We start from the raw sequence: 14,409 nt of genomic DNA on the forward strand, positions 1-14,409 counted from the left end.
ACTCGGCCATTCAATTGGATCCTCATCATTCATTCTCAGCACCACATTGTCTCCTCTCTTGATTTCTCCGCTCACTTCCGTGGGAAGCAGTCAAAGGTAAGTTCTGATACACTGTTTCCTTACTTCTATTTTTAAATTTCCCTCTATACGTAGGTGCTAATCATTCTGTTTCCAAATATGTACCATAATTCTTTCACCTCTTTATGCTTTTGTTTCCCTATTTTTATCCTTTTCTTCGCTTCATTTCCTCTATTTCATGCTAATATCTAAGTTTGCAAAGCGTTCATTCTCAGGTAAAATGTACCTATTATCCTTATGACATTCAAGTGAATCTTCTTTGAATGCTTTTATTTCTGCAATAGCTGCCATGACTCCCTCCAACTTCTTTTTGTTGTCAATTTTCCCCTCCATAGTCATTAATTTGTCGTCCAGCACCTCCAAAATATATGTGATAGGCTCTTGATGAATTCACCACCTCCAATTCCACCTCAGCCAATATCCAGAACATCAGGAAGTCCAATGTGCTCTTACGGCAGAAAGTGGCCATCAGCCCCGAAATCAGTTACATCGTAACAACTACATGCTACACACTACCCGCAATCCGCATCAATAGGCGTATGGCGGCAGGTTTTAAGAAGCCAGCCATCGATAGAAAATGGAAATGCACTTACTAAGTGCCGCCCAGCTTTTAATTATTTTATTTTTCTGGGAAAAAACAAATTGCTATAGCTTTTCGTTCGCTAAATACCTCTCTTAATTCAGCGATAGTGTCGGGCCTGGATATATAATGAGGTTATTATATGATGTTTTTCTTCCTTTTATAAAGTATTTCCGTTCTCAGTTTCAAGCCACAATGTAAGGCAAGCACGCAGCCTTCGATTCTCTAGCGGCTCCGAGCCTCTTCCGTTTAACATCTTTGTAGCGCTTTCTGTACGCTTGAAGCCGTTTTTGACGACTCTCGATTTCCTTAGTATTTCACTTTCATCCGAAAACCTTCCGCCAACACCCTTGACGCAAGTATTTCTTACATGTGTTCCCCGCGATATGTTCGAAGATACTCGAGCGATCAAAGGCCAGCGCAGAGCCACCAAGCCTCTAGCGGCTCCCGACCTGATTCCTGTAAAAGCCTCGCAACGTTCCCTGTGTGCTCCAAGTTGCTTGTGATTTATACTTGTCACAAAATGCCCTAGTCACGTTATTTACGCATGTGCTTACTGAAGGTTGCCTTACTATCCTATAAATATGTCTTTCCCTACGCTTCTTTGATGTCCTCACCCATGAACCTTAATGCAACATAACACCTTTAAAAGCTCAGCCTGCGCACTATAAAACCTCGAAAAAAAAATCTGACAAAAATTTCACCCTTCCAACCCTCTATTAAGTCAACATTAATTTTTGAGCAAGAAAAGAAAGTCGAAATCCAGGCCGATTATAAAAAAAACATGTTTGTAGATACTTGAACTTCGCCAATAGAAGAAACGGTCAAAAGTTTTTTCGATAATCTGGCGCCTATTCCTACTCTTGTTGCTATTTCAACTCCTCATGACGTTCAAAATATTTTGAACTCACTTTTCAACAAAAAAATCTGCCGGTCTGGACGATATCAACAACACTCAGTTAAAATGTGCCAGCCGATCTTTTAAATTCCTTTCTCTTCTTTTAAATTTTTTCGACCACTGTGTACATAATGATATTTGTATTGTAAATTACTTTCATAACTCCTTAGTCGTGTAATACTATTTCATATGGCCCTTGTGATGACGGCCTCATACTAGTCATAATATTTGAGGCCAGAGCTGATCCCCCACCCCCCCCCCCCCTTACTTATGGCCTTTTTCTCAGATAGGAATCGCTCGAAGCCATACGAATACCACGAGGCCGTACTTATGGTCGATTACGACTTATGCCCTGGTCATCCGATGATTGGAATAGCCCTGCAGAGGATACGGAGATTTCTGCAGTCGTGCGTACGTGATAATTCTCGTCCTCGACCTTAATTTCACGATTCCGGAATCAAGAATACGACGGGAATGGAAGATATTCGAGATCGGAGGAGGATTGGAAAAAATCGCCTCGCGAGTGTTCACCCGCTGACCTTGAGGCTTCGCTCACCGTTATGTTTCTTTTTTATGACTGATGCTACAGTGAGCGCCACAGTGGAGACAACCTTGACCGAAAGAACGACCGGAAACATGAATACCGATCCAGCCAGTGTTTGCCCAAGATCAAAGCTTCCATATTCTAACCAATGGATTAGATCATTAGGCCATTATAAAGTCAGCCAATCGGTGAACACCTTGTGTGCCGGTTGGATAAAGTGGGGTGAGGTACCGGAGGGACCCCTTACGAAACAATTATGGCGGCTTTTGTTTATATCAGGTGATTATGTCAACAGCCCTCGCAAAAACATCTTTGTTGTTAATTTCAACGTGGTAAATTCCGATGTCGTCTTTAAGGCAACTGAGGTTATATTGAAGAAAGATTTCGTTCTTTCCCGGCGAATAGACTTAGTGAAGGGTTCTCGGGATCGCCACTGGGTCAGGAACTGCATAACTGCCAGTTATGCTGTTCCTGACCCGGTGGTGATCCCGACAACTCTTCACTATGAGTATATATTCGATTGAATTCGGGAAAAAGTGGACAAATACCTCTTTGGAGTACCTTTTATAATACTAAAAACGGCTTCTGCATCAGCTTCGGATTATGGGTAAAATGCGTTCTATGTTAAAACATAATAAAGACCTTAATGTTGTTGTCATACAAAACTTATCCGATAGTGCTGCATCGGTCGCGTGTGAATCTTTAAAAATTTACCGAAAAGTAACTGTATCCATTCTTGTAATTGTAGCTACTGTGGGCGTCAAAATGATGTGCTGCTTTATTTACTAAATTTATTTCCGTGCTTCAAAGCATGCTAAAACAATAAATAATACGTCGTTTTAAAGAAAATTTTATTATTAATTCTAATGCATTATTTGTTTATTGAAACAATCAAAAATGTAGACACGCCAGTGCAATAAATGACTCCGCGCACCTTAAAATTAGCCGTTTCGTCGTCTTCATCTACTTCTACATAATAGCCTACGAGCCACCTCTAGGGTTTTTCGCAGGGGGTGATCAATCAACAGCATGCAGCATGCAATAGGATTCCCACATTCACACCACGCGGGACAAAAAAAATGAAATTCGTAACTTCATGAACTTTGTAACTCAACCTAGGGTAAAATACAACGTCTAGAGCATTCATTTACCACAAGTAGTGGCGAAAATTAATGTAGATTGGCATGTCTTTTGAACGCATAATTTTTCATTAATTAACGAACATTTTTAAACATTATCTAATCCTACAATTTACCCCGCAAGACTGATAAGATATAAGAAATAAAACTAATATAAATACTTTTTAACTTATTTGTAAGTTTTCTATGATACGAAAATACATGATTTATATACAGCATAAATTATACATGGACATTGTGAAAATGTGCCTCCGGAGTGAACTATTGCCGCAACTCTAAAAGAATATTCGGGTGAACTACGAGTGAAACATTTTCCTTCGAGCGTCATTTAGCTTCGTGAATGTTCAGTAAATCAAACTATTAAGCGAATCAATCAGATTCGTTTTCTTCTTTTCTTGACCTCTATTATATAATGATCTTCAGTTCTTGCCACAATGACGCTTAAAGCTGATTGGTCGGTGACTGACGACGACCAAGAAGCAGAAATAGAGTATTCTGCACTTGCAAATACTCCGACTCCTCCATTCATTCCTACGACTGAGACTGAATTGAGACTACTCATCAAGTATCTCAATCCAAGGAAAGCGTCTGGACTCGACGAGGTGTCGAACAGACAGCTGATGAATGCACCTAGACCTGTCCTTCTCCATCTCTTAGCGCTGTTTAATAACTGCATGGCCGCCAGTTATTTTCCATCTGCATGGAAAGCAGCGCGCTTAGCCCTTATTCCTAAACCCGGAAAAGATCCTTCCATTCCTCTCAACCGCCGCCCAATTTCCTTACTTTCGAACATCTCAAAAATGTTCGAAAAAATCATCAAAACCCGTCTCGACATTTACTTACGGACAAATGACGTTCTCCGCCCGGAGCAAATGGGATTCCGTAAAGGAATCTCAACTTTGCACCAAGTCCTAAGACTAGCTGAATTTGTTGCCCAAGGATATCAACGCCGTATGTATACGGCTGTGGTTTACCTCGATGTCGCCAAGGCCTTCGATCAAGTGTGGCACAAGGGCCTAATTCTTAAGCTTTGCAGGGCAAACATTCCGCCCGGTCTCGTGAAACTCATACAGAGTTTCCTGCACGCGAGAAAATTCCAGGTAATCGAAAGCGGTGAAAAGTCGCAAGCGAGAGAAACAAACTGTGGCGTTCCCCAGGGCGCCATTTTGTCACCTACAATTTTCAACCTCTATGTCAATGACCTTCCTTCTTCTCCACAAACTCAAACTTTCATGTTTGCCGATGATACCGCAATAGCGGCTCAATCCTGGAGCGGCACTTACGCTTTGCGTAAACTCCAAACCCATCTTTCTCTTCTTGAAAAGTGGACTGTTTCGTCGAAGATGACAATCAACGCTGCCAAAAGCAGTCTTGTCGTCTTTTTCATCGGCGAAAAAAACCTATTTCCAATTCCCTTACCTTTAATTCCTGCAAAGTACCAATGGTTTCAACACACAAATTCTTAGGGTTACATTTCGATCACAAATTACTCTGGTCCGCACACGTGAAGCAAGCCTTACGATCAGCCACTGCAGCCAGGATATCTCTTGGCTGTATGCTCAACTCCCGATCTGCGATCGCGAGAAAGGATAAGGTGACGCTGTATAAATCATTCATTAGACCTCGGCTGCTTTACGGGTGCGAAGTGTTCGGCAGCACTTCCCTTACGAATATCAAACGCTTAGAAACATTCCAAAATCGTACTCTGCGCTACATCACAAACCAACGTAGACTCATACCAATTACCGAAATAAGACGCGCTCACAAGGTACCCAAAATACACGAGTTCATCAAGTCACAAGCTGTGCGACTTCAGAACTCCCTTTCACGTAACCCGCTCACAGAAACTCTATGGGATTACCCAGTACATTTTAAACGCTTCAAAAGCTACAGACTTCCAAAAGAAATATTAATTCGCTAATACCGAATTCTTTCCTATGTCTTTTCTTTCAAAATAATTATTAGTATTGTATTGTTGTTTGAAAAAATAAGAAAATATACTTAAAACAAAAAAAAAATATATAAAAATTTGGTCAAAATCAAGCAAAAAAAATAATAAAAACTTGATAAAATATACAAAAAAAATAATAAAATGAACAAAATGCATTGTATGCAACAAAAAAATGAAAAAAAAAATTGTGTAAAAATCAAAAAAGAAGTGTCATAAAAATATTTGAAGTGTCATTTTGGGGCCACTCAGGGCCGTTTCACGGCTTCCGTCGCCGTTAGTATGTAGTCTTGTTAACTTTAGAGTGCTTTTGCGCATGCTCACTAGAAGCCTGTCTTTCTAATTCTCCTTCACTAACACTGGAAAGGTAACACTGGTCCCTATACACTTGAATCGTCAATTTTCCCTGATTTTCGCACTTGCGAAAAAATCACCGCCTAACGCATTAATTGATGCGCCGAAGGCGCGATTATAGCTGTACCGGTGAACCCAATTCACCCTAACCAGCCAGGTTACATTAGAACAATTTTTGTGCGCAGTTGTTTGTGTTGTGAGGGTAGTGATTTGTTTGTGTGAGCAGAAACTTAAAACTATTGAGGAGGTAGATATTTACATTGGGATTAATTTAATACAATATTACATAATAGCAGGTTATCTTTACCTTGATGATAAGGAGTTTGTTACATTTTGCTATGGATGATGAGGGTGGAATTACTTTACTCTCTTTTTATACATCTTTATATTTTTTTTTTTGATTTTATGTTTTCTTTTATAATTTTTTATTTTTGTTTTCCATATTTTATCATTTTTTTTTTTCCTTTCTTTTCTTTTTATATTATTTTTTTTTTTTTTATTATTTTATTTTATATTTATTTTTTATTTTTATTTATTTCTTTTTCTTTTCTTTTCGTTTTATAATATCATCATTAATTGTTAGATTAGATATGACATTTTTTTTTTTTTTTTTTTTTTTTTTAATTAAACTTTCTATTGAGAATTACATATTGTAATGTCTTTTTACAGTATTACTATAAACCGTTATACGAGGTGACTAAATCTACAAGAAGGAAAGATACAAGATAGACTCATAGGCGAGTAATTTGTTGAGGCAGTTTGTATGTGGTGAGGGTAGTTGGGTCATAGTCCCATAAATCTGTAATTGAAGTGTTATGAGTTGCCCCGAGCCTGGACTTAAAATTGTTGGCTAATTTAGAAATGAATTGGGTTACTGTGGGAAGGTTGTGAGATTTAAGAACGTCTGCGATTCTGACATATCTAGATAAGTTTAGGAGATGGCGAAGGGAAATGTTTTGGAAGCTTTCCAATTTACGTCTTATTGTTGGGGAGAGTGCAAATATCTCGCAGCCATATAGAAGAGTAGGTCTAACCGTGGAGGTGTAGAGTTTGACTCTGCCGCTGTGAGAGAGGGGGGAGGTTTTGGAGCATAGTGCGACAATTGCCTGTCTAACTCCTCTGGCTTTGTCGGTGCAGTAGCGAAAAAATCACCGCCGCCGAAGAGGTGGTATATATACTCACCGGAGGCTGGACGGATATAGGGTATATAAGCCCGTCAAAATTGAGCGATCGAGCTTAGGCAAATAAAAAGCTTAGGCCTAAGAACTTAATATCATTATTGTAAATCAATCATGAATTAAAAGTTCTTATTACTTAAATTTGGCCCTCTTTTCATCAGTGTAAGGATTTTTCGTCGCTAATTTAAATCCTTTTAGCGGCCTGAAAAAGCTATTTCTATCCTCCTTTAAAACTCTGCGCACGGTTTCAATGGTTCACTTGCGTGAAACCCATTCATGCCCCCACGTCCAAACACGAGGTAAGTACGCTAAGGAAAGAAAGTTTAGCGTGTCCTCAAGGAGACAATGCACATTTGAGACATTACGTGGGCACAACTTCCCCAAAAACACTTCAGAAAGGTTTCAGACCCTTTCCTGCCTTCGAACCCCTACGCACGACTTTAATGATTTGGATTCATTAACCCGTTAAATGAAATAAATAAGCCCGTGCTATTGGAAAATAAGCGAGTGCTAAATAAGAATGCATTTCCTCCGAAATAATAACAGATTGTGGGCGTCACGCTGGATGGCGTATTATTGCGATGAAACTTGGTGCAGCGTTGACCATATGGAACTGGCTACTTGGATTAATAAGGACCATTTGGTGGAGTAATTCATGGAATCCATTATCCGTTTGGTGACCTGGGGGACGAAAGCAGCAGCACTTACAGTAGCAGCGACGAGGAGTGATGCGGGGTTTAAATTATTTCAAATTGAAAATTATACTTAATAATACTAATTATACTTAATTATACTTATTATTTTCATGGTTCATCAGGCCAAGTCAAGATCTATCTTCTATATTATTTCTACTCTATAGATACCTTTTTCTCAACTTATACGCAACCGAACCCTACAAATGAAGTACCAAAATGCACAGAATTTATCATAGACCATTCGACGGCATATCTTACTGCCTAAATATTGCTATAGTTTTCTAAAATAGGTTTTAAAATAATTTAAAAAAAAACAAAAAAAAACAAAAACCGATAAATATTCCTGACGTTAACGGCGCAAAAACTGATACATTTGTTCATTTGCAACAATATCTCGCATTCTTTAAATAACTTTTATCAAAATGCGGTTGATTCCACATTCAAGTCTCCTGTTGATACGTAAGTATGAGACATCATGTGCGTTTAATAGAGGATAGTGTAATTACTTCCAATGCTGTGTTTAAAGAGGTCCTCTGACCCCAATTTGTACATGAACATTCCAATTAAATTCGTACACAAGACCCTGCCTTTTTTTACATTTTAAAATTAGAAACGCGCCTATCCCTCTGTGGACCTGCATGGAAAAGAGCGGGGGAAGACCGCTATGGGAGCGGGCGCAGCACGATCGTTTTCTTTATTAGTTTTACTATACATGTAATAATCGCTGTTCCCATGTCATGGTCTGATAGTCAGATAGTCTATGTTATTTATCTTGCGGCACATAAAAGTGTGTCCATTGAATTGAACAGATAACGTTTGGTGTGTTATCAATGTAAGGTAGAAGGGTTTACGTATCATGATTTCGTTAATAAGAGATAGTTTAGTGTTACTTCTTGAAGCACGGTATTATTGCCAATGTAATGTAGAAGCATTGTGCAAAAAATGTAAAATAGAATTACAATGAACAAGAAATAGGTAAGTACACTACATTGCTTTTCTTTGAGCCGCAAAGCAGCTAATTTTACGGCGCGCGGAGTCATTTATTGCACGGGCGTGTCTGCATTTTTGAATTTTTCATGAAACAAAAATACATTAGAATTAAGATTAAAATTTTCTTTGCAGTGACATATAATTCATTATTTTATTATGCACCGAAGTCCAGATATAAATGTACAAAATACAGCGGCACATCATTTTGACCGACAGTTGACACTTTCTAAAACTGTAACTGTTACTTGTAAGTTGTAACTACGCTGGAGCCTGGATGTCATTACACAAGCGGACTTTCCTTTGCTCCAGTGCGTAGTCTGCTAAAAAATAAAGTGTAATTCTGGCCACTACACCGATGTCATTTCTTAAAAAAATAAACAATAGTGGGCCTGTAGCATTCCCTAGTGGGACTCTTGATGTAACACCAACTACATCAGAAGAAACACCGTCCAAATTTTTTTTTTTCACTCGTTCGTTTAGAAACCGTCTTATCCAAATAATCACTTTATTATCCGAGCCTTGCGATTTAAATTTCATTAAGAACTTCTTATGAGGCAATTTACCGCAAATTTCTTGAATTCAAGGAAAACTGTGTCAATTCGGTCGTTTATTTCGCCGGGCAGTGACAAATATTTATAAAAGAGTGTTCACTGTGTCTTGCAGGATCAACTCTTTCTGAAACCGTCATAAGATGCTCTAAGGAATATTGACCTTAGAGATTCATCATATCCAAACTTACTACAACGCGTTCTACAATTTTTGGCGAGATAGAAGCAATATATACTATCCAATGATTGCATGCGTTTTCCCTACCACCATTTTTAACAATCGATGTAACATTGACTACTTTCCACGGGAAAAATATCTTCAGCTCCAGGACTTAGGCTGATAGATTCCTATAGATTCTCGACCCCTGAAGATTAATGTATATTTATTGCATAGGTCTCCGATTGTTTATCGGCTGTTTAGTGACACGTAGTTCCTCTCTAAAGTGTACTTGAAAACAGTTGAAAAAACACGTTGGCCTTGTTCAAGATTTTTGTGCACATTTTTCCTATCTTTGAAAGTATGCACGTCTCCAACATACGACCGGAAGACGGATTTTTGATGAGTGGTTCTCCGTGTAACTTCATATTTAAGCGCATCCTTTGGATATCCTACTTTATATACTTTGCACTGATATATACTTTTCTACTGCTGAATTAATCTGTTTAATGATGGGATCTGGCATAATAGATTCGTCGCTTTTCGCGATCATTCCAATTGTAGGTATCTCTATAAAGACGCCGTCAGCGTCACTTTCAACTCACGGAACAAATGATTACTAATTCATCCTAGATAAATTTCCAGTGCTATATGAGTATAATTTATTTACCAGTGAGCATCAAATACGCGATGTAGACCATGCGTAAGTAATTACGTATAATTTGAATGTACAGTATTTGTAAGTAATCCAGATTTTTTGTTTAATACCCAAAAAGTAATCTTGGAATTTCACACGGAGGTCTTTGCACCAACTGGAACGACATTGCGGTGTCAATTTAAACAATTACTGTTCACAATTACAGTTTTCGGTGGAAATAAAGTTTTAATACATAGGTTTGTTGTTGAGTCGATTTGTTTTTGTTCTTACTCTTTGTAAAAAAATTTAACTTATGATAAAAATTATTATAAACTATTGGAATCCCCTCAACAACAAACATGTAGATGCCACCACATGGGGCCGACCAAAGACCCTTCCGAGGAATTCTCCCCCGTTCAGCGAAAAAAGAACGCCGACAAAAAGGGTGAAAGGGAGGTTGTCTTTTTTTCATTTGCAAGAGTCACGAGCTTTTGGAGAGGAGGAGAAAATGTCTACGTCTTCCCTCCTCAACTTCATACCAGCTATTAAATCATTATTAATTCGAAAATGTCCCGCGTATTTAAACTCTGTTACTACTTTTATCCTCTACCAATGCGTTTATCGATTAGTGAGGTCTGTAGTTGCCCCGATCACTAGCCTCCCAGTCATTTATATTTTGGCGCATATATTCATAGATACACCCTTCTTTCACATTCACATTCTTTTTTCTTTCACATTCACTTCACCCTTGACATCCATCATTTTTCGCTTGAACTTTCCCTGCATTCGCCCTGTGGTGTCCAAGCGACGAGGGGAGACACGAACATCTTCTTAAGTCTTGTCACCACCGCGTATTTCATTGGATTTTTACAAATCGCCGCTGGCGGGCCAAGCAATTCAAATTCAATGGATTAATGAGCTATAAAGAGGAATTTCCTCCGAAAATTTTATCCGAGATGATGTGATCTGTCGAATTCATAAATGGTAAGTGCTCTTCGTCGTAGCTATAATACACGATCGAGGATATTTCATAGTTAAAATATGGAATGCAGCGCACAAAGTGGCAACGTAAATGAATCTTCAACTGCACGGACTGCAGTCTCCTTGAGAAGGGGAAACGGGGTCGGAGGATATCCGCAGCTGAGGAGGAGGCGAAGAGTGGGTATCTGCGAAGAGAATCTTTCCGGCGCTGACCACTACTTTCCCCGAAGACCTCGAGAACGCCGAGGGGCCGACGGCCGTCACACTGCGAGGCACATGTAGCCCCATTCTGGAGTAGAGGGGGGGGTACTTCCTACCCCTCCCCCCCACCCCGCATGACGCATCGCTGGCAACGCAAAGGGAGGCGGCACGCACCCTGGCGACCAGCGGGAGCACCTGCCACCTAGCACAGCCTCGCCTGAGCCCACAGCACTGCTGCCGCTGCGCGTAATCGCCGGTGAAGGCGCGATCCGACTGGATCATTTGACGGCCTGGATTTGAAGTCGAGTCCTCCACGGAGAAAGCCGTTGGATCTGCGCGCGGACCCTGCTTCGACGGACGGACGCCCGCGGGCAGCGCCACCTTCGACCAACGCTCTCTGCACGCTCCCTTCAGGCGACTAGGCCATCCTCTGCTGGGTTGAGGGCCCCTTGTCTCTGCCAGGCCAGTGCGTCATCTCTTCGAAGCTTTCTTTCGCCGGTGCGCACGGCATAATGACTGTCATCGCATCTTCGTTTGCGGCCATCACGAGTGCTTCTGCCAAGAAGACTACGTAGAGTGTGCCCTACACAGTGTGTCCCGTTGGATATTGACTTCTGTTGACTCTTCAGGAGTGCATTTTAATCGGTTTTCAAAACTGCCTGCGACGCGGTGATGATAGCAGGGCGATCCATTTGTTCTTAAAGTATTCCACATAATAATCATAATGGCGACAAATAGCACTTAAAGTTATGAAGTCGATAGATGAAAAAATCATCACGAATGTAAAGTTCGGTGAACAGCAATAATTGTAGCTTGTTTCTCCGTGAAATTGGGATAACTCTGTCCTCGATCGACCAGCCTAATGTAAACCCATTTCAGTGCGCGCGTGAAGTTTAAAGAGGACGAGTGGAGAATCCTTTGCTGTTGGAACAATCGTGGTTTGTGCCTGTTGTAGTGCTTCTGTGAGAGTGCAAGCCACGCCCAATTGGATTGAATTTGTGTTCAACGGAAAGTGTCCTTCCCGGCTGAATCGGGCCTGCGCGACTGCAGCCGACGGAGCTGAACATGGGTGCTCGAGTGGAATGCCAAGGTATCTTGTAGTATTAGTCGCTGGCACCTAACCTGCACTAAACGCATGCCTGAGAAACTCCCACCTACGCGTCCGCCATTTGAACGGAATTCATGGCTAGGAAATGTTTTCACTTGCGAATATTTTCTCGGGCTCTGCACCAGCTTATTGGCTTCATGCCCGAAAAAATTCGGCTAAAATGAAGGCACTGTGCAGAGTGCCGTGCCTGAGATAAAATCCTTAATATTATTCACCGGTGAAGACTTAAAATCGTATACAGAGTTTCATGTTCAGCCAAAATCTCCCCCTTCAGCCATCTAATTTCCTCATGATTCCATTGTAAGGATGGACATGGCCCTCAACTTTATACTTTTACATGACCCTCGACAACGGTAGACGCGCTTCTCATGAGAGAATACTCATTATTACTCACTTATTTACTGTTACCATAGTCACCGGTGGTGACCATAGCTACTGGAAAGCGGGCTCACACCAATGATGAGAATCAATTGGAATAAAATCGGGAGACTGCGCACTCCGGCCAACAGGCGGATGGAATTTCCGATTTTCAAGCACCGGAAAATCGTTAAAAGTAAGGCATGAATTCCTAATTTGAATTCATAATTAAACGACTTTCCTCGTGAATCAGTAACTTAAATTTCATTGAAATATCTTCGTTGCATGTGATGAAATGGCCGGAGCCTGACTGAAGATTGTGAATTGTGGAAACCAACTCGGATCTAGAAACAAATCTCTTACAATGAGACTTTAATGTAATAGCGAGTAAAATTTATGTTTTGTATTTACATAAATTTTAATTTGATAACGATCAATCGATATATTTTCCAGCGTAATAGAATTTATATTTCAGCCATTGCATTGCTTTCACTTTGATTTTCGTTGAAGCAAAATATATGATACGTATTTACAAAACTTGTGAAATATTAATTGCTGAATATAATCCAAAACTTATTTCTAAAAAGAGGGCAAAATCTCTAAAATCGAATTAAAATTCATATACGAATTAATCCTAAAGGAAAGCATTGTGAAAGGGCTGTTCTCTTTTAAATAAGACTTTCAAATTCTGCAGAAAGCACCACTAGGTACTCTCTGCGAAGAAAGATCGTTCACCCGAGTTTGTGCGAGTACCACTTAATGGCAAAATGGGACTTTGTGCAACTAATGGCACCATCACTTTTCTCACTTTTCAACTATTCGTTTTTAATTATGTACCTTAGTTATACGTTGTTTTCACTAAATGCTAACACAAAAAATCTTTAATGTCGGTTGTAAGGAATAAATCCCCAGTTTTTACGGCGTTCGAGCGAATCATCAAATTCGACAACTTCCACCAGAAAAAAATATTAATTGCCACCAAATTCTATTTATCTGAAATTCTCGCTCTTATTATTCAAAATATAATTATAAAGATCCTTGTAAATTATATTTGCAAAATGTGCACACCTTTCCTTTGGGATACAACCTAGTCGTGGCGGAAAGTTTTCGTGATAAGTAAAAGGATGGTGGTTAGGACGACTCATTGGCTCAGTGTGCACCAGTGAGGGTAACCGACGAAGAGTCGGGGTGGGTAAGCATTGGCCGAGAAGTGAGGCATGGCTATCGCTGTTGCCGTTAGACGTGTAGGCTGAGGAGTTGGAGCGGGGTACGCAATGACGTTTGAATCAGGCGTTGGGTGAGCGAGAGGGCTTGTGAAGAACGAAGCGAGGCGGAGCGCTGGATCGCAACAAGGTAAGCGATTTTGCAAAGCAGCGTGAGCTAGGAAATTCAAGAAAAAATTGAGTGGAATAAAGAATGGGAGGTTGTTCGTTTCTTTTGGCAGCATGTTGGAGGAAAATAAACACAGCGGCACAAACATCAGGAAGATAATACCTGAGCAGGAAGGAACTAATGCCTTTTCACCCCCTGCCAAACACCCTAGAGGTGGCTCGAATGGTGTAATGAGAGGATTCCCCAGTTGGCAGTGGAGTTTGCAATGAAAAACATTCGGATTTTTTTGCCTCTCATACATGATTTCAGAAACCATGACCACATAGTGCGAGTTTTGAAAATCCAGTGACAAATCCTAATATTTAATTCTTATCAGTTAAATCCTTTCCCTTGGGCTACAACCTTGTCGCGGTGGAAAGGCTTGCGAGTTCCAATGACCCCTAGAGCTGCACTGGCGGGATTAATTCAAAATGATTCCCGGTAGTGCCACCCATGCCAGATAGACCGAAGCCAGGCGAAAGGTAGTCCACGTGATGGCGTCACGTAAAAACACTGTTGGAATGGAAGTGGGAAGACCTACCAACTATCTTTTCCCTGAAAACATGGATAACAGCCACCTGAGCCTCGGAATCTCATCGCCCGGGACGCGTCCGCAAAGGGCGGGTGTCGTTCACGGCAGCGAGG

At 40.5% G+C, this 14,409-nt stretch overlaps 1 protein-coding gene across 1 annotated transcript in view; it reads left to right on the top strand.

Annotated features, from left to right (window-relative positions):
• Window positions 1–14,409, top strand: part of LOC124169085 (protein phosphatase PHLPP-like protein) — a 204,865-nt gene that overhangs the window by 65,936 nt on the left and 124,520 nt on the right. The gene's annotated exons all lie outside the window — the stretch shown is intronic.

The sequence above is a fragment of the Ischnura elegans genome, chromosome 12 (assembly GCF_921293095.1).
Source record: "Ischnura elegans chromosome 12, ioIscEleg1.1, whole genome shotgun sequence".
Taxonomy (NCBI): domain Eukaryota; kingdom Metazoa; phylum Arthropoda; class Insecta; order Odonata; family Coenagrionidae; genus Ischnura; species Ischnura elegans.